This window comes from Rhyacophila brunnea, unplaced genomic scaffold, assembly GCF_057557595.1.
Source record: "Rhyacophila brunnea isolate RB1 unplaced genomic scaffold, BYU_Rbru_1.0 scaffold_6, whole genome shotgun sequence".
Taxonomy (NCBI): Eukaryota; Metazoa; Arthropoda; class Insecta; order Trichoptera; family Rhyacophilidae; genus Rhyacophila; species Rhyacophila brunnea.
This window is the reverse complement of record NW_028233276.1, coordinates 17,736,032-17,758,219: the sequence shown is the minus strand read 5'-3', so window position 1 is coordinate 17,758,219 and position 22,188 is coordinate 17,736,032. Positions and strand designations below refer to the sequence as shown.

General features: G+C 33.2%; 1 protein-coding gene across 24 annotated transcripts in view; it reads right to left on the bottom strand.

Annotated features, from left to right (window-relative positions):
* ens (MAP7 domain containing protein ensconsin) overlaps positions 1-22,188 on the bottom strand; it is a 536,619-nt gene that overhangs the window by 250,099 nt on the left and 264,332 nt on the right. The gene's annotated exons all lie outside the window — the stretch shown is intronic.

Sequence of the window (22,188 nt, the reverse complement as noted above, 5' to 3'; positions counted from 1 at the left end):
ACAAAACAAATCAAACTTAATCACTAAAATAGACATATTTTATAATAAATTTCACAATACTTGTAAAATAAGGTAGGTAATAATTTTGACACACTATACATTACCATAACTTTATTTGGCATTTATATTATTTGTAACTCAGATAAAAAATATTTTTAAGCAAATTAACAATATATGAAAAAAAAAATCAGCAAGGGATTCAGACGCGAGTTCCTAGCGCGGCACGGAGTATATAACTTTTACGAAAATAATTATAGTCAAACTCGGTTATTACGATCTCTGACATAGCGAGATCTCGGATGTAATAACGAAACATTTGTTGACAATTGGTTTATGATTTTCGCCATACATTTAATTCTTTCACTGTTATAACGAGCAACTTATCGGATATACCGAGCTAAAATACTGTTAATGTGTCGACCGTTTTAAAACATTTCGACCCTAAGCAATAAAATCCGATTGGACAGGATGCCGCCGGGGTCGGATTACGTTTATGACACTAGTAAAGTGTCTAAGTACCTACCTTATTGGTGTTTCACCGACAATAATAAAAAAGTATCCACGCATATGGTTGAAAAATCCAAGGTTTGTGAAGTCCGTAGGTACCTACCAGCGTTAATTACAATAAACAACTTCTTTTGTAGTTTATGAATGCCATGCTCGTTTCGGGGATTTTTACGATGGTTTCCAAATTTTTTATTTTCGGCTTTTTGTGTAATGTGACATGCTCATTTAAAAATACCTATTCTCTGATATAACGAGTAACGCTTATAACAAGCAAATTCAGTCGGTCCCATCTTCCTCGTAATAACCAAGTTCGACTTTATGTTGTCTTGAAATTTAATTGTATTCATCAACATAAAATGTAGCTATACAGGTTGATTGTAATCAAGACGTACTTTTCTGACATTTCGTGAATACCTACAGTTCTAGGTATTAAATCTAATCGAGTACACATTTCTGTTAAACGTGACAAAAAAATACTTTTTCATACATTTTTATAAATTTCTATGCCTAAAATGTATGGAGAAGTTTTAAAATTTTGGTGGCGTATAACAGAAAGAGTATGACAGAGCCAGTGCCTGTCTCGCAATTATTTCAGTCTGGTGTTTTTTCTTTTCCTTCTGTTGTTTTTTTTTATCTCCATACTTTTATGTGCGCTATTTTTGCGTATTCAGACATATCACATACTTTTTTAATCTTTATTATATTATTATATTATAGTCAGGTTATTTTTTATATTTTTTAATGAAAATATTTTTGTTTTTCATACGAACAGACAAAATAATTTTTTTTATAATCTATGAAGAACTAAACACACACTGTAAACCCAACTTTATGCATGCCATTTCGTTACTTTTACATTCCACATATACGTTACCACCAATATAGTTTCGGAGTGGAAGTAACGGATTCTGTTTCAGAAGTGTTTGAAGCCAAAATTTAGCTTAGTTTTATTGTTAAACCTGCGATATGTTTTATTATATCTGTAGTATGAAAGATAAGCTCCATATGTGTAGTATGTGAAATAGAAATATGTGTTTTCTTACCTTATAAATCGTGGTAACAGTAGTGGAACTTCTTAAATGACCAACCCAGAAAGCAACCTGTTCCGATAGCGATACCGACACACACCAACAATTTAAAGTGTACATGGCGATCAGTGTTATACAAAAATGTTGCTACATTAAAAAAAAACATATTTATAGTGAAAATTTTTCGCCTTCATGCTAAAATCGTGGTAACGGAATGTGGAGTTCCACTTTTTCAAATATCCTGGGACACACTTTAAACGTGATTTTTTTTCAATATTGGTACAAATTTACGAAAAAACTATATATTTTCCAAAAATATATAATGTAAGCTGTTGAAAACACTACGAATTTAATTTTACACACTCAAAATTAATGACGAAATCAGACTTTGTTTATTTGAATTTATGGGTGGGACATGGTAAAAACGCACTACCTTTCGATCTAAATAATCAATTAAAAATATATACAGGTCAGATAGTTGTATTTAACTGATTGAATAGAGTAAATTAATAAATTTGCATGTTAAAAGTACATAACTTTCCAACATTTTATAATATAATAACTATGAAAAAATCAATCAAAGTCATGGGACATGCCAAAAACGCAATGTACAAACTTTGGCGAAAATGCCCGTATACACAATGAAGAAAATAAACTAATTCTATTTTTTTATAAACTATTGTTTTTCATTACTTACCACAGTACTGATGTCACCAAATGTAGTTATAATAATGTAATCTATAAATTATAAAAGTTTCATCAATATATGGGTCTCGTAGTTTTTTTGAGTCAGGTATAACGGAATACACAAAACAATCTATCTTGTGTACTTAGGTAGGTATCATATAAAATAAAACAAAAGCTCTTAACAGAATTTATATTGATCAACATTTTTTTATCCAGCGAATAATTCGAAAATCTTTTTGAAAAAAACCCTGCGAGATTCGGATTTTTTCAGGGGTTATCATATTATTATATTTCTCTGCGCTTTCAAATTATGTATGTATAATATAATATATTGAATGGGTGGAACATTTTCAACAATAATAACAATTTTGAGATGATAAAAAGACAGGTACCTTACGGCACATTAAAATTGCATAATTGGAATGAATCGTCATTGCTAAAATTGCCATTTCAAAAACCTTATGATGAGTTAAAACAAGCTATCGACATTGATTCTAACGGATTTTTTTACATGTTGTAGAAAACCGCTTTAGTGAAAAAAAAAATGGAAGAAAAGAAAGACATTGCTTGGGGAAACAAAACCATTACTTTAATCTGGGTTGCGGCTTAAAAATGTTAAGAAACCTTAATGTAAATCTTCAAAACGCTGATCAAAAGGAAGATATTTCGAAATTATAGACGGCCACTTCGCCACCAAATAGATAAATATAAAATTTCTAATATAATACTATAAAATAAATATAAAATTTGGTATCAATCCTTACTAGACCCTATACGCCTGAAAGACAAATATTATATCGCACTAGACATCGATTCGTCCATCAGTGATAGATGTAGACAAACTGATAAATGGGCGTTAGGCATGTCACTCGTCAAATGGATATCTGTTGAAGCCATATACCAGTGAATAATGGGCACAAAACGCGAAAGAAAATCGAGAAAGTATCAACAAAAAACCAAGGACCGTCCAGCATTGAATCGGCCCTAACTGATGATAGAAGACTAGCAAAACCTCTAAATATGATAGATCCTTCAGTTCGGTATATGACTATCAGTGGCTGGAGGATAACAGAGAGGAGAGAAAAAATATTAGGATTTTATATCAGTACATATTTATAATGAGTAATAACTACTGAAATATTTTATGATTTACTTTAAATGAATATATTATAATCATACATAAACATGTAAGTACAGCATTGCTATATCTGTTTCGTTAAAAAGTAGGCTATAAACAAGAATTGTAATCTTTCACTTCAAGTTCATTGTGGATGTCAAAATAATCCAAGAAATATACGGAAGTCTTTAATCACTATGCCAATAACGCAGTAGCTTTTAAATCTTTAAAAAAATGTACACAGGTTATCCACTTATACTATATAGAATGAAAAAATTATAATTAGTCAGCATTTAATAATATCGAGACAAGTCCTTGTAAATTACATGCGGATGTTCTCATTTGCATTTAAATACTTTCAGCTATGGCTATGATCGAGCTAATAAAAAAAAGATGTTTTGCAATAGATGGCTTTGCCTACATGAAAAACGCTTATCGGGTCACAAGGCTTTGAAATATTTAGATTTAATAATAATTTAACACTCTCGGCTTATTACATCACACAAATATTCGTGCATTATTTTATCGCAATCAGCTTTTAATTTTAGATACCTCCACAATGTTAGAAATTTTACATCAATTTTAGATTGCATTGTCAGTGAAACACGTGATGGTACTTTTTATATTATATTTATTTATGGTTGATTAAATTTAATAAAGAAGTAATTTTAGCTTTGGTGCGTGTACTTTCTATCGAGGCCTGCAATGGACAAAGTCATGACTGAGTTGAACCTGAGCAGGATGCTATAGATAGAGTTGGGTATTTCCCGAGAAAATCTCAATCTCGAGATTCTGGTAAAATGATGAAATTTTGGATTCTCGAGATTCGGGATTTCCAGAAAAGAATTCTCGAGGATTCTCGATATTGGGGAATTAAAAAAACACCTGTAAAAATCCTAACATCAGTGTAAAAACAGACAAATTCGAAAAAATATGATATTACTTATTAAAATAGAATTTCAAAAAACACAACTGTCAATCGCTGCGTCTGACAATCGCGTACGCTTTTGAGACACAAAATTCCTCTATGTTGCAAAAATTGCGCTCATTTTGAGTCACCGTTGGCTTCATTGCGATGCCCCGATCAGTCTTTGAACGTTTTGAGTTTCCTGTCGACTCTTTTCATATAGAAAATCGTTTTTTCTCTTAATATTTGATAATAAAGAAATCCTGAATCCCGAGAAAAGATTCTCGATATCCGGGATTTCCCGAAATATTAAAAATTTCAATTCCCGTCGGGAAATTCCTGAAACCCAACTCTAGCTATAGGTATATTATACAAGAATGGGCTGAATTTCTAAAAAAACGTTTGCGCATAAAAAATAACCAGTAATAGTAGTAATCTGTATTTTAGATTTTGCAAAATAAATGTGCTGAAGATAACTCCATATCTTTACATTTCAATTCATATGTATTTAAATTTAACCAAAACACACAGAAATAATTGTTTTTACTTTCACTTTGCAAGTACAAATTAAAAGAAATCATCTTTGTAAATAATTAATAATGTTAACCGCCATGTCCAGGTCTGACAAAAAAAAACTAAAAATTTCTTTCTCTTTTCAATGCCTACTTTACCAAGAATGTTCGAAATAGTTCCGTACTAAATTAAGTAAATACGTGAGTACTTGCATATTGCATGAAAGAATCTTGGGTGAATGAACGGGTGAAATAAAATTAAATTATGTAGGTTATGTCCAGCTTGCAGTGATGTAAGATAATATAACGAAATGCATTGCGATATAATGCAATTATGAAAAATTACACGTGATAAGTCAACTGCATTAATCTGGCTTCTTGCAATGGCACTTTGTAATAATTTTATTAACAGTAAAAGGACAAATGTACATTGTGAGTGTATATATTAGAATAATGGAAACGAGCGATACAAAATTCTAAGAAGAGACGATCGCTGGAGAAATCAAAAGGAAACCCGGAAAAAAACGGAAACCAAAAGGTAGAAAACGTTCCAAAGGTACATCAATTGAAAGGCTGCTGGATGGACGAGGTGAATCAACCAGAGCGTTGGAGCGGAGCTCGGAGCAGGAGCACGGGGCAGTGGATCAATGGGTTTTACCCGGAGTACGGACAATCTGTAGTGCTTCGGAGGTTTTTGTTTATTATTACATTTTCGTCCTAAAAATCGATTTAAAATATTATATTTGACACTTTGCAACACTGGAATAATTTGAAATACGACAACACTGTCGAGTGATAAATAACCTCACGTTTTTCACAGCAGAGGCAGATAACGAAAGACGATTTGCTGTCGGTTTTTGTTAAATATAGTTAATAAGGAAAAGTACGATTAATAAACCTTATTTCAAAACTACTTATTTTTTTTATTTTTTAACATTTGTAAACTTACATAATATAATATTATGTAAGTACCTATTAAAACTCAAAAAAGGTCCGCTCCAACCCTCTGGTATCAACCTAGTTTAATAATAATAGTACTTAATAAAATAACTTCAACATTTGTTATTTATGTGACAGCTATTTCAGCTTGCCATTTAAAATAAAATTCAATTGATTGTAATTAAAAATAATAATTGTAAAATGGAAATGCCTCAATTAATGAAATTCAAATCGTTCTGGACCCAATTTACAACTATTTTCACACGATATTATTTATTATAACAACCGTTGGTGAAATTTTTACATCATGAATAGTTATTGTTATGTTTTCTGATGCTAGGACAATTTTCTCGAAGCGTGGTAAAAGTGACGGTAAAATTCTGGACTGTGGAATTTAAATAGAACGTACAAGATAAGGGATACCTAGTTGATAATGCTAGTTCAATGTTTTGGTATCTATGGAATTCAAAACGAACAAACCAATCCACTATGACCCACACAACACTCATTATAATGCAATTTAGTTGCCATCAATAGTGCGTCCTGTCGATATATTATACGTCTGAGGATTTATTTAGTGACCGAAGATTTTGTTAATGACTAGACTTTAGCGGACAATATTGTTATGCTAGTTAGCTAGTATGTTATTTTCTGATTTTTTCACCATGGATTCTTTGTAACTAAGAATTTGCCATCATTGTGTCGAATTCATTCTTCGAGGCAGTAGATATGAACAGATTTTTAGTAATACCTAGAGTGGAATCACTCTGGGGGACTACCCAGGCTAATGATTCTCCAATTTATTATATTGCCTTATATAAAGGTCTGTATAACTTCGTATTTACTTCCTATCAATACGAGCTCATAATACTTACTCCACCATGGTTCTCTTCAGTAGTTCTTCAGGTGTTTCAGAACGCTTCCACCTCAGATTCTATTCACTACACTCAAGGTAATACGGTAGCTCTTATGTTTAATGATTGGCTTTAATGCTATGTAAATTTGCACAAGGCTCATTTGTAATTCAAGATTTTGATTTAATGCTAGAATCAAATTTTGTATTTTAGGAATGATCAGGATTTTTGGTACAATACTGTTCACTCGGAACCAACCACACCGTATTGACATGCATCGCTCAACTTTGGGAAATCATCCTAGAAGGATTGGTTACGCCTGGGGCAGACACCCAAGCTATCGATAGCGTATCAGAAGAAAACCTAAATGCCGGTATAATTTTCTGAACAGTTCCACGACTAAGGTCCCTGTCCCTAGCCCTACGTCAAGAAGTATATAATCAAGACGACATTTATATGTTTGTCTCATTTTATTATTAAAAACAAAAAAAAGCCATTCTACGCAAGAAAGAAATGTTTGAAATCTGTACAAGTATCTGAAAAATTGTACTTTTTGTTTACGAAAAAATACTATTTTCAAATCAATTATTAGCTGCCCGGGGCCGCGGGTTGGGCTATCTTCAAACAAAACCCTGCAAACTGCAAACATATTTTTTAATTGTTTGACTTTTAAAAAAGCCAACGAATATTTTTTGAATATATAACATAACAAAAAATTTGATTACGAAACAGCGTGTAGGTATATTTAATTCAAATTGTGCCTATGAAAATACTGCAAAAATCTACACTGTACTCGCGAAATTAATAAAAAAAATCAACTGTAATTATTACAAACATTGGTGATTAGAATGTAAAATCACGTATGATTTATAGTGCTACGTCCAACCAGACACGGCATTAGTTAAAGCATTCTTAATGACACCGAAACGTATACAGCACATTAGTTTGCTTCCTTTTATAAGAAGCACGGAAGTTTTAATGATATGTTTGATTGATGATTTCGATTGATATTACTGTCAGAATATTCGAATATGAATAACATAGAGGAGATAATATTAGAATATTATTTTACAGGCGACAATCACAATGAACGACAAAAAAACTGGAACCGTTACAAAAGAACCGCTACGATTTCATCGCAATACGATAATTATGTGTAGGTACATTAAATCATTTTTTTTATTCGCCGTGTGCTAAAATTAAAAGCGAGGGCGACAAACTTGCGCTGTGAATGTTTATCTAGAAGGCAAAAGCAACCGATCACAGAATAATAATTGATTGCAAATATAATACAATTATATACATGAAATCATTTACATAACATTCTAGGTAAGCGTTTGGTGTATTTCGAAATGTATGACATACTAAATATATATTTGCATTCATATTCGGGGAATGTGTGTCCGTAACGTTCTCCCCTTTCAACTGCCGCTATAAAATCATAGCGAATCGCTAACAATCAAGTCCCATTACGTTAGTACCTACGATTAGAAAAATTTACCGCAGTTTGAAAAAAAAATATTGGCTGAGAAAAACTAAGCTTTTTTTACATTCGATGACAAGTTACGTAGCCATGAGTCCTCCCTACGCTTTTGCTGCCTTTTGCCTTCTCCTGCATTATACGTTGGAATAACTCGTACTTCTCATAATATATTAATAATAAATATTCTAATTACATATTATTCGATTCATTTCCTTGACGTCAAAGTCATACACAAACACAAGATATTCTTCTCTCTCAATCTTCACAAGCAAGCATACTTAGGCACTAATAAGATCGCTAGTACAAAAGATCTACGTCTTCATTTCGTGTGAATACGAAAAAATATGCAATTTGAAATAAGTGAAATGATCGTTAGACAAAACAAACTTAATAGTATCATGTTTATAATTTATTGTGTTAGGAAAATTAATCTCGTTTTGAAATCAAATTTAATGTAAGACTGAAATGGCAGTGCACCATAACCATCACTATCAAATTATACCATCAATCAAAAGATCAAAATTAATGTGTTTTTTCTTCTTCTGAAACGTGATGTTACAGAAATCAACAACGCATGGGATTACTGATATTGCGATAAAAGCGAATTCACACAATATAGGTTAGGTATTATAAGTTTTGGATGGCTTATTGAACGAACAATATTTTAAAGAGGCCAAAAGCATTGACTGGCACGTAAAATGAATTTCCATTTCTAGTGGTGTAGAAAAAAATTGTAAAGAAACGAATGCTTTAAATAAAAAGTTTGTTTGAAGAACAAAACATCAAGATTCAAGAAGAAACATCATTGACTCAGGAATATGAAGAGAAGAACAACCAATGCCTTTGATAACGAATAAAAGTGATTAGATTCCGGAGCTACGCGATGTTGGCATTATCCGCGAAGAAACTAGAAGAATGTGCGAGCAATGTGGATACATTGCTTAGGGAATATGGTAGAAAAGAAAGAACACTAAATTGCTAAGAACGATGGAGAAAATCATGAAGCGTATGCTATTTATTTTGCGTTTCGTATGAAATATGACGATATAACCAGAGCTCGATTTACAGCTAGTTATGTGTGCGAGAGGTAAACTACGGTACCTAAGTCCAAATTTGGTAAAATAGCATTAACACTAAAGTCTTATTTGTCCCTAATAACAAAGACAACCCCCGCCCCGTTTCGAGCATTAAAAAAACACTAAAAACATATTTTTAAACTAAAAGATCAACAAAAAAGAGCATAATTTATAACATAAAAAAGTATGTCGGTTCCTTAAATCTTATCTATAAAAATACAATATATTATGTAATACGCTTAAAATTTAGATGGCCGTGAGTATTTAATACAAATCGAAGGAAGAAAAATATTAAAACTTAACCATTTGTTAAAAAATATAAAATTAACAATTTCGTACTTTGCGTTCGAAAAATTATATATTCATTAATCAAAAGTAATAAAATGTTGGCCAATGGTGTCCCCGTAAATTCTTGTCAATCTAGAGAAAAAATACTTTATAACCATTTGTAAATAATTTTATCTTTCTTGTATTGGCGCTCTTGTCAATTAGAAGGTCCTGCGAATATATTCAATACATAATACTGCTTTCGGTCGCTACGGCAGCTATCTAGGGTAGGTTTGTATCGAAGTATTAGCACTTATTGTAACAATTACAATAAGTTAGCCGTCTAAACAGTCTAAACTGTCTATCTCGCTTTAAAATTTAGTATAGCCAAGAGAGGTGCTGTTAAAACATAGCACGTATTGTAAGTGTTAATTGTACCCTAGATAGCTACCTTCGCGGCCGAAAGCAGTCTTGTGTATAGAATAGATGCGCTGTCTAATATTTGCCCTATGTTAAATCCAAAGAGTTATAAATATTAAGAAATATTATCGCTCTGAAATAGCAAATGACACCTGGAGACAAGTGTAAATGCGATTTAAAATAATAATCGACTTGCGAATAGAGCATGCAATTACCTTTTAAGCCGCGAAATAAAAATATTATTGCCAATACATAATAATATAATGTGCGGTGCAAATCGTTGCCGATCGCAGCGCTAACGTGATAATGTGTTGTAAATAAAAACATAATATACCTACGTAACATGCAAAAAACAGAAAACTGATTAGCCAGTCGTATGGAATATACGCCAAGAAATAGAATGTCGAAACCCCTGACGCCTCAGGGCAGAATAAATGGATTTGTTATTGGCTATTACACAACAGCTAATCAGTTACCGAGTTACTTGGCAGTTTAAGTAAAAAAATGTCTAATGAAAATGAAAGAAGTAACGACACGGAAAACAAAAACGGTTAATTATTGTTCTATCAATTGGACCCTAACTAAATCAAGTGTGTAAGTCATTGTGTGACACGTTAACTATAATACTATAATAGCCAGACATTCAGTAGTATCTAAAAATGTACAAAACGTCCGCAAGATCTAGAGGTCGCTGGATCGACGGCATGTGTACTTCTTCGGTACTACGTGACAATCGTGGAATCAGCTGGGAGAGATATGACAAACATATAATTTCTATAAAATAAAGGTTTCGTCGTAGAATCACGACAATCAATGAAATCCGTAATCGCCTGTCAATTTATGTTAAGAAGGGCATAATATATTATGTTACTCTTTCAAGTACGAAAACTAGTATTGTTTATTTAAACATTTTTTATACATTCAAATACATAATACAAAAAACATATAATTATATTTCAAATCGAATGCATGCAATGCCAACAACATCAAATTCAAAATGCACAAATTACTTCCGCCCTAGATAAGTTGTTTTTTTTTTTTGTAATATATATATATATATGTAAATATATTTATGAAAATTACAATGTATGTTCAATATATCAGCTGTCTTCTTTGACATAAAAAAAACTCCAATTAAGATTGCAGTATTTTTTTAAAATAGAAAATCAATGTTTCACCCTAGTGAACAATGAATCTATTGAAAGTGAGAGTTTTTTTTACCCTACATGACAAGTATGTATTAAATATTCAACTTTTTCACTGACAAAATTTTCCATCTGGGAGCTACTAAGAGAAGGTAAAGTGACCAAAGGGAGAAAAACATATTTGGTAGGTATAAGCAAAATAAAACCAAATTATCACAATTCAAATATATAGGTATCAGTATCGCTACAACATAAAAAGACCACGTGCCATTCAATAACATTCATCGTCAAATAAACGAATGGCGAAGAACAAAAACAATGGCTGTTAAAAAAGGCTCTTAGATCAAGATAAATTAAATGCATTTATTATGACAGTCATATAATATAATATGATATTAACGCATTGTCTATCCGTACACAAGTACCTACTTATAAAATAGAGAAGACCTTCCTTCGCATTATACGTAGGTATAATACTTAAACAAGGTGGCATTAGTTAGAAAGTCGCTTTGTTGATAACCAAATGCCAAGAGTCGACCTATCGATTAGTTAAGGGCGCCATGATAGTCGAAGCCTGTCGCCACTCCAGTGCTGGAGGTTTCGCAGTAGGTGACATTTAGAGACGACTGCAGTCTTATGAACGTTATGGTAATCATCGATGTCGAGGCCCCGGGACCTTCGCTTATCTATGAATAGATAGGAATTCCACGCCTTGTGCGGAAAATTGCGAAACATTGCATGTTTCTGCGTTTCGCATTTCATATGCGACGATAAAAAATCGCAACACGAACTAAGAACTTAATGTGGTAATGGTAAGGGTGTGTAATGGTATAGATAATAATATTTTAAAAAAAAAGTACAATGCACAAACTAGCTACTGCATAATAGCCATAGTATATAGATAATAATGCAAGTAATTTCAAGATACTAATTGAATTGTATTTGAATCGTTTTTAGTGGTAATCGGTTTTTCCTTTCGAAAAAAGTGTGATAATTATTTTACTGTATTACCTACTAATAACCCGTCATTGTCTCTTTTTGGATGTATTGGACTATATGCAATAAAATTGCCGACTGTCAATAACTGATATTACAATAAATCAGCTTTCCTATTTAAAATAACAAAATCTCTCGATGTAGGCACCTACGATAGAAATGGCATACATTTTTTTAAGTGTTACTTAAATAATATTCTTGTTATTATACTATGTATGTATAATGGTATAGTGGTGTATGTCATACACCATGATAAAAATCCGTTTGTTATGCTCTATTTTTTAGTTTTTATGTATAGACTGTAATCGCGTAATTTTGGAATGACGAACATTTTGAACTGAACTCAATGACTATCACAATCGTTTGTGAAGTGACATTATTTACATTTACATTATATCACGAAATTCATTAGTGAAAGACGAGAATCAAAGATGATCCATATTCCGTAATATAAAATCGGACCATACCTTTAACATAATACGACGATGAATATAAAATATTGAAATTTACCTAGAAACAAACGGCTGCCCCACTTCAAATGCATAAATATAAAATGCTTTGACGCGTTTCCTTTGGCATTCATTTTCAGCGGGAAAACCGGCGCCAGGCGCACTTAAGACATGATGCGCTTTTGTGTGAAACACGAGGAGAGCTCTTTCATGGAAGTAAATGCATCCAAAATGCTCCAATGGGAAGCTGCGCAGTGTATGACATACATATTACTTATATTCACCTCACTTCACGGTGGATGGGCTGGAATGGATTTCACTGCATAGACGAAGATTCCGGTACAGTGGATATTCTGTTTCAATGAAAAAGAACATTGTCCATTAGCTTCTACGAGTAATGTCATTCTTTATACGTGATGCAGGTCGCTGGAATGTCAAGCTATACCGACGTGAAAGCGCAGGAAATTTGCTGCTGTTGTATTACAATGTTGTAGGTCAAAATTATATCCATAGGTATATCTAACATTGATCATATATAGGCTTAGGATTTTAATATTTTATTAAGAGGTATTTAAATATTTTTTTTGGCCCCACAACATAATATCAAAAATATCTATCTATTTCAGACAATTTTGAAACATTTAAGCCTTATTTGTAAATATATATATATTATATAAATATTTTTGGATAGTTACATATTTTAGGTTTAAGCACATATGTTCACATAAACACAAAATTAATTAACACAATAACACTAGTAAACACAATTGAAATGTTAGAATCATCTACAAAGTCACTAGTGGAGCAAATTAATATTTTAAACAATACTGCTGCTAAAATTATAAAATGTTCCTGGACCAATTGGAATAAAAATAAGTACAAAATTAAATAGTGTTTTAAATAAAAATACTTGACTACAAACGCTGCAGAATATTAAAGCTGTTTTGGAAAATCCATCAGATGCCTCGGTTGTTTCAATTGTTTTAACTTCAGAAATAGTATCATTTACATACGCAATAATAACAGCTGTAGAAGTGGAAAGAAGTTTTTCCATGTATAAAAAGTTGCTAGGATCAAATCGTCAAAGATTCACCTTCGAAAAATTGAACCAATATTTTATTATTTATTGTAATAAATAGTTTTCTGTTTGTGAATAAATAATAAATTAAACTCTTGAAATATATAATGATTTATTGTAATAGGTAATTACTTAAATTTTAGCACATTTTTGTTTTTTAGCACATAATTATGAAATTTTAATAACATATTTTCCAATTATATCTACATATTTTAGGGACCTATTATTCATTTTTTAGCACCTAAAATCCTAAGCCTAGTCATATATAATATTAATATGTATGTCGTTCTTCACTCATTCGAGCTAAATGCAATAATTGACGATATGACTTCCATGACAGAAACATTATGGACCCTTAGTAAAGAAGAGGTTCGGGAACTTCTGAGAAGCACAGAATGGTTGGAAAAGTTATTCCGGGTAGGTATAACGGAAAAATAAAGAAGAGACAATCGCTGAATGAGTAGGTAGTAGGTGTACCTTACGCCGGGTCCACACTGGCAACATGTCGCGCGACAACCTCGTTAAATTTTACGATAATTATCATAATTGCTTAAGAAATTTTACAATAATTATCATACTTATCGTAAAATTTAACGAGGTTGTCACGCGACATGTTGCCAGTGTGGACCCGGAATTAGAGATAGATGAAACGTCCGAGTGCGCCATACTCGACGAGAGAGTGAATATCTCGACAATCCCGCCAATATATAATATTTAAAAGAATCCGAGTATTATTTGGAATCGATATTTTTCCATCGATACGTTGGCCCTAGGTATACAAAATAAAAATCATGAAATGTTTTGATAGAAAATACTATACGACGTTGTATAAGCACACTGCGTACTGAAGTAAGAAAATAGTTTCTAGATCAAACGAATAAAATAGGAACTCGTATATACGCGATATTTTAATTGAAATCTACAACGAAATCTTAGACATATCACACTATTATCAGGCATATTAAAAACTATAACTAAAATTTAAAACGTTCTTGGATTACATGAAAAAAAATCAACAAAAAATATTTCACGATAACACCCTAATAATAAATAAATTTATCTTCCTAATTAATCTAATGCCGTAAAACTTTGAGATTTACTGCATGATAGTACCATAATTCTTTTAGAAGTTATATACAATTTTTCGAAACGTATATATGAATACGAGGGTGGGTCAATAATTCCTTAGAAAAAAGCATTAAAACAGTTTTTATTTTTGTATTTTTTTTTTATTTCTCAACATAATCTCATTGGAGCTCAATACACTTGGTTAGACGTTTCTCATTTTTTTTTAAACCGTCAGAAAAATAAGTTTTCGGAAGGTCCTCAAAATAAGCATTTGTCCGATCGATGACTTCTTCATTTGAAAAAAAACGTTGTCCACTTAGCCATTTTTTTAAGTTTGGGAAAAGGAAAAAGTCACTGGGGGCTAAATCTGGCGAATACGGTGGGTGGTCGACCAATTCGAACTTCAATTCTTCAATTTTAGCCATTGATCGTAAACATGTGTGAACACGGGCATTGTCCTGATGAAAGAGGATTTTTTTCCTGTTTAAATGAGGCCGTTTTTCTTCAATTTTGTTTTTTAGCTGGTCCAATAAAGATGCATAATAATCCCCTGTTATTGTTTTTCCTTTTTCCAAATAGTCAACGAAAATAATTCCACGTGCATCCCAAAATACAGTAGCCATAACCTTACCAGCTGATTTTACGGTTTTCGCCTTCTTTGGACATGGTTCACCTTTCGCAATCCACTGCTTTGACTGTTCTTTCGTCTCGGGAGTATAGTGGTGTATCCATGTTTCATCTACAGTCACAAAGCGACGAAAAAATTCATCCGGATTGCGTTGCATGAGCGACAGCAGGGCTTTAGAGGCCACCACCCTATTGCGTTTATTGTCGACTGTGAGCAAACGCGGCACCCATCTTGCAGAAATTTTTTTCATGCCCAATTTGTCATGTAAAATAGAAATGACGCTACCTTTTGAGATCCCTGTAACCTCAATTATCTCACTCAACTTTAATCTTCGGTCACTTAACACCATATCGTGGATTTTATTGATCATTTCTGGTGTAGTCACCTCTACAGGACGTCCTGAGCGTGGTTCATCCTTTGTTGATGTACGACCACGTTTAAATTCATTTAACCAGTTATAAATAGTTGCAAGTGAAGGAGCAGATATGCCGTGAACTAAATCCAACTCATTTTTTATTTCCTTTGCTGTTAACCCTTTTATATTAAAATGTTTAATAACAGCTCTAAACTCAATTTTCTCCATTTTCCATTTTTCCAACACAAACACACAACAACCCGACCAATCTGATTGAAACTTCGCAGCATACTGAATCGGTAGTGCCGCTGCATGAAAACAAACCGCTTACAGTACTAGTCGCGCCACCTGTCGGCTTTTCTAAGGACTTATTGACCCACCCTCGTATTAAGATTTTATGATATTTTTTGCTTTACCTCACAAGGACTGTTGTAATCCGAGCGACCTCTTACTTTACACATTAAAATGACGGTATACAACTCAAAACACAATCATTATATTATTACTAGCATAATAAATGCATATTTCTACAGGTTCGTGTGTTCATATATTGTAATTATCTTCTTCTTGGCCGTTCCTGTGCGAATAATGGCTGAAGATCATGATCACCCTAAATACAGTGATCTTCTAAGCGACCAAGACTCTCCACCCCTAACAATCCTCCGCCTCCCTCAATGCAATGGAAGCTGCTCTCAGTAAGCTTCTTCACTTGTTCGGTCCAGCACATCGACGCTGTTCCTCTGCTCCACCTTCCCTCCCTGGAAGCTACTCAAAACCACAAGTCTCTCCAAATTATCAGGCCCGTGCCGAACAATGTGTCAAAAAAACTGCAGAATGCGTCTCAGACACGTCAAGAATTGTTCCTTTACATGGAGTCTCTGGATAATTCACTGGTTCACCTGTGTTCTGTCCAAGAAACACGAAGCAATCGGCGCCAATATCATATTTCGAAGGAATCATCGCTCATGACTCGTACGATAAGTATAATTTTCGTGGAAATTGAAATTAATTCGCCTTCATATTTCTTTATCACATTTACCTTTTTATTTATTTATTTATTTATAAAAAGAGTATTACGGCATTACAGCTATTGGCCAATGCGCCATAATACTTAATAAATACAAATGTATAAAAATATCTTAATTACAAATAACAATAAAAAGACAGCATGTGTAAATATTAATGAAATATGATAATTTATACAATTATAAATTTAGCCTATTTAATACGTCCACAAACATTATATAGTTAATAAAAAACAAATCAACCTTTATGGTGCCATCAAATAAGCTAATTGCACCATACACAGCATCATGAAACATAACATCTGTCCTGCGACGAGGTATCTTGAAGACCGTGGAGCTACGAGTGATATTGGTGGGAACATGAAAATTAATATTTGCCAGTATATACGGATTGTAAATGAACCCACGAAGAAGTAAAAAGAAATGCTTTAAAAGAACAACCACTCTTCGGGTAGACAGGGATTGCATTGATAGCATACCCAGAAGAAAACGAGTCGGGAAATTCATTTTATTGTCATTATCATAAGGAAAGAATCCGTATGTTCTTAAGTAGAGAAATCTAAGAAATCTATTGTGGACTCGATCCATCTTCCCCAGATATACAAACTTTTCCACTGTTTCCAATGTGTACTTGGTGCGGGTAAAAAGTTAGCCCCATCAATAAATATTTGTCTTATTCCTATCAACAAGAAGGTTGTATTTATGATTCTTTTCCTCTATCTGGGGTAGCACTTTTGTGAATAATCTTTCATCAGCAGTGATTAGCGTATATGCATCATTAAGTCAACCGAGCCGCGGCGGAATGCGAGTTGGAAACCATTAGAACAAGAGACTCGACAGTAGGGAATCAAAATATATCAGTAAGTTGTTTCTAGACGGTACCCCCACTTCAGTGAAACGGCAAATAATTTTCAACTATAGGTGCGACGAAATTTCGGACTGGCTGGCAATCGGAGAGCGAAAGTCGAGCTGTGAACACGTCAATTTGTTTTGTGATGGCGACGGGGAAATAATTCTTAAATCGTGTAAAGATGACTAAAAAACGTTACCAATTTACTTGAAAAAGAAAACATATCAATGAATATATCGTCTCTGTTCTGGCAGAACACACTAACTGGAGAATACTAGTTTTGAGTAATTTGACTTTGAAGTTGTTAAAATGTTTGAAATCATCTATAATGTGAGTTTATTAAGTAATCGTAAAAAGGATGACTAAAATAAAGACCGTTTATTTATTAAGAAGGTTTCCAGACGGTAAAGTTTGAAATAAAGAACATTTAGGTATAACTAACTCAATATGTCATTTATTCGAATTAGTGTCTTCTGCCAGAACAGTGACGATATTATTATTAGTAGTAATAGAACAATAAACATAACATTAAATGAACGCATGTTGACTTTTTATGACAAATTATGTTTTGTTCTGCACGCGTCATTTGAACGATCTTCGCGTCGCGTAGTCACGATCGTTTTAGACCGTGCCCCCAGCTGAAGTATAGCCTTAACACATTTGAAAAACACGACGACGTATTTGAACAATTCTCAAGATCATGGAGCACACTGTTCCTCATCAAGAACTAGGACATAACTAAAATGTATCGATACAGGGCTAAGTAAAATCATGTACCACAGTGGTGCGAAGACGCCCGTGTTTTACCAGTATGTATAATTTTTCTGACCTTTACGTTCCAATAAGTTACCATAAAGGGTGTACCATAAATTATTAAAGCCGCGTGCACGAAAGAAAGTAAAGTAGGTGGCGCCGGATTAGGTTAGCGACGGACGTGTTACGTAGCGGCCCGCGTCGGCAGGGCAAAAAGTCGTAATGAACGGTTAGTTGAGTTATTGCGGAAATGCCCGCCGGAGCGCGGCAATGTGAAAAATATTGCGCGCGGAAAATAATAAGGCATCGCGCTGCTGGTGCCGCGCTGTGGCTACGCAATATTCGGTGTACGCGTGCGGCGGCGCTGTTTTCGAGTGGATGGCTTGAAAAAATACAACACTGATTGGGTAGAGCAGTATTTCCCAAACTGATAACATTCTCTAACCCCGTTTCAGATATAGCTTTTACCAACGAGCCCCACTTTTGTCAGGTTAGATGCAACGGATCTACACCTTAAAGGCCCACATGCCCAATGTAATAACGTAAAATTAGATCGAGAGGTTTAAAAGAATACTATTTTATGTAATAAAAATACTTTATGCAGTCATCAAATGTTTAAAATAAATATAAACGATAATAATTCTTCAAAATCAAATAAATAGATTATCTACAATGTTTAATGAATGTCCAGGCTTATGCTCTGAAAATACCATAAAAGCTCCATTTTGACCTACGTTGGGGATGTGGGCCCTTAATGCTTCGTTGTATGTACTCATCTGCAGCCGCGTAACACTGGGTGAGAGTAGCGATACCATTAAATATATGCAAAACTGAGAAACGCAAGTGTCACAATAAACAAATAATTATAATACACATAATTCAAGAAAATATAGTAGGGAGTAGTATAGTAGAAGAAAAACCCTAATTTAAAGAGGCTTAGACCGGATGGGTGCTTTCACCATTAAACTATCGATCGAATTATTTCTTCTTCGAGGTTCTTTAAATAATATCACCGTTCAGGATGGAGGCAATCTGCTTTGCGATCAATTAAGATAAATGACGTAAGTAACTTAATCGCAGTAGCGAAGGGTGGAGGTAGGCTATTAAATAAATAGTGCACATTAAACTTTGTTAGTCATACGTATTTGTTTTTATTGAACTAAGCTACAATTTACAGATGTAATAGATGTAGTGAAAACAAATACGCATATGACTGACAAAGTCTAACGTGCACTATTTATGATGGATCTAAACAGCCTAGCCTATCTCCACCCTTCGCCACTGCTTAATCGTAATAGACATCTGGCGCTAGCCTAATTTTGAAAAATGATTTTTCAAATTTTAAACTGAATGCACATAAGGCTTGAAATAGTAAAGATTTATTTTATTAGATACATTTAGAGAAAACATAATACAATATGCTCTATTTTGAAAAATGCCACGCGCATTATTCAATTCTGCCATTCATGTTAGTTCGGTTAATTTATCGATTAAATCTCTGCGTCTGACCCATAGATTTCTCGATATGGTTTATAAAGACACTCAGTATACCTCGGCCTTTGGGATCACATCCCGGAGACGGGGGACAGCATCAGGAGAGATAGGTACAGAGGCTTTTCGGGACGTAGGTGGGCGATTGTAGGGTCAGTATACAATAGCTACAACTCATGACAAACATAATTATGTAAAATATTTGAAGAGGGTGTTTTCATTGTGTAATGATAAAGAGTATATTATCTAGGTTAAAAAATTGTTTAACATAAATATAAGACATACGGAGAGCAATTATTATTAATACTGTAAAAGGCCTTCCATGTAAATTCTAATGAATCACGTATATATACAAAAAAAAAGTTTAACAGCATTCCATTTCAAATAATAGGCATACCAGGTGTTTGGGAAACACTGGAGTAGAGAATGAAGCCCGTTGAAAAATGTAGTGCTAACTGAACACCTCATTAGTTATGTTTCAGAATGTAGAAAGAAAGACATACGTATCACGCTTACATAGATGTAAAGTGATAAATAATTTTAATACTATACTATCCAAAACGGAAAAAATTGCCACAAAAACAATACATTACCGGTACGTACAGAAAAAGAAAAAACGCATCAAGTGGCGGAGACAGTGTTTTTGGTAAATGAATGTACAACGCGAACTGACATTTAAAAAAATGGAGAATGTTTCAAATCATCAAACACACAAAAGAAAGGGTGGTATTTTCAGCTTAATCGTATTACTTAATTGTATTCTGTATTATTTTATTATAAAGGCACATAACTTGTGGCATATAATATATCAAGAGTGTATATATTTCGCTAACGGATATTGAACGCAGAATTGTAAGACATAAAATAATTATATTATCTTCTTTCATTGGTTAGATAACGTGAGAAAAGGAAATATAGATAGACTTTAAAATAATTATTGAAATTTTTTGTCAGAACAATAGAAAAGCTTTCGCAATCAAAAATATGTATATGACGTAATTTAGGAATCCCAAGATAAATGTTTATTTTGCCGACGTGTGCCTTAAACCTTACCCCCAATCTAATACCAAAAATATTTTGCAATAAATAACTGAAAAATATAATACAAAATGCTTCGTGCCTTCGTAAATGTAAGTTAATTAAGCTGTATATTTGAGTAATCAAATTATTCGCACGAGTTAAAAATAGTTGGCGAAATTTGTTTAAAACGTGCTGGTCTGGTTTTCTGATCAACAAATTTTTACGATATCGACTAGTCATAAACTCATAAGGAAGGCATCCAAAACCGCATCAAGCACACGTTTCAGTTTTATAAACAGATTTTAACTTCAAAGAATCTCATGACTGATAAAAGAAAACTCGAAAAATGTGTATCTAAGAGCAATTTGCAAACCTTCATGATTGAGTAGATAGTGATCTAAGATATTATTTTTTTTAGAATTAATAGCCATGTCCTTGTTTTACAAACACCCAGGCTTTGAAAAATACACATAAATATTGTGTCCTCATCGGGTATCGAACCCAGAACTTTCGGGTGGAAGGCCAGCTCCTTACGCACTGCACCACGAGAGCCACCGATCTAAGATATTATTCACAACGAAGTAAATCGAATACGTTTAAACATGTGTTCACAAACATGTATCAAAAAATCAAGTTGAACGCCGAAAAAACGATTAAGTTGTTTTGTCAATTAATTACTAACTGCCATTTCGTAATAAAACTGTATTATAATTTATTTAAACCTTGTTAATATTGCTATTTTTGAAACGTAATTGATTACATGTGTTTCAACCCATCCCGAGAACGAGCAATATAACAGAATAATACAGCGTATTCAATTCAGGGCAAATTAATTGTCAACTTAAAATAAATGCATTTTTGTAACCAAACCAAAATGTTTTGGGCAATCCAACAGCAATGAAGTATAGGTTATTATTTCCGTAAATTTTTATTCATCCAAACTAAGACGCCATTATGAAATTGCTAAAAAATCCTAAAAATGCAAAAATACTTACACAGCTGACGAAGTGAACTTCACATACCTATACGAAACGATGTTATGACCCAGCCGATGGAAAAGCACGTCATGTTTTCAAAGACGCATTGGATTAAAAGCCCCTTACTGAAATTCTTTGAGTGATACTGAAAATAATCAACGCATACCTAGTACCCTTTAATAGGGTATTCGCCCCTCCATGCATGATTGTAATTGGTTATGGATCCTGTAGACTCTAATAAGTAATAAGTTACCGAAGGATGGCGAATACCTTGTAAAAGTCAACCGATAACCAAAACAACAGAAATACCATTCGAATGATTTAGCAAGATGATTAATGTGACAAACAAAAAATAATCGTGATTAAGTCGTACTATTTCTGGTAAAGTAACGTTTTTGTAAAATGTAATGCTAATGGCGGTGAAAATAAAACGAAGGTTAAATTAATATAACGTAGATTTGACAAAACTCATTTTTGTGTCACACGGCCGTGAATGGTAATTGCTTGGTAAAAATTGTACCCAGAGACAATAAGCGTGGCTAACATGAAAAATATA